This window comes from Triticum aestivum, chromosome 1A (genome assembly GCF_018294505.1).
Source record: "Triticum aestivum cultivar Chinese Spring chromosome 1A, IWGSC CS RefSeq v2.1, whole genome shotgun sequence".
Lineage (NCBI taxonomy): Eukaryota > Viridiplantae > Streptophyta > Magnoliopsida > Poales > Poaceae > Triticum > Triticum aestivum.
In genome coordinates, this window is record NC_057794.1 from 37,289,012 (window position 1) to 37,289,293 (window position 282).

The window sequence follows — 282 nt, forward strand, 5'->3', positions numbered from 1 at the left end:
CCCCTTGCCCCTCCTCTGCCCGATCCCTTCTGGATCCAGGGCCTCGCCCTCGACGCCGATCGCTGCCTGCGGCGCTCCGTCGCCCCTCGCCGTCACCGGCGTCACTCGATGCCCTGGCGCCCCGTCCTCCACCTCGACCTCCCCGACTGGATCTGAGCCGCGCCCAGGGCGCCGCCACCGCCGCACACCGCCGATGCCTCGTCCCGCCACTGCTTCGCCGGAGCCACCCACCGTCATCGTCGCCTGCTCGTCCTCCTCCCATCTAGAACGCCCCGAGCCCGG

General features: G+C 73.8%; 1 protein-coding gene across 1 annotated transcript in view; it reads right to left on the reverse strand.

Moving 5' to 3' along the window:
- The window catches only part of LOC123094363 (uncharacterized), a 16,220-nt gene that overhangs the window by 15,327 nt on the left and 611 nt on the right, over positions 1-282 (reverse strand). The gene's annotated exons all lie outside the window — the stretch shown is intronic.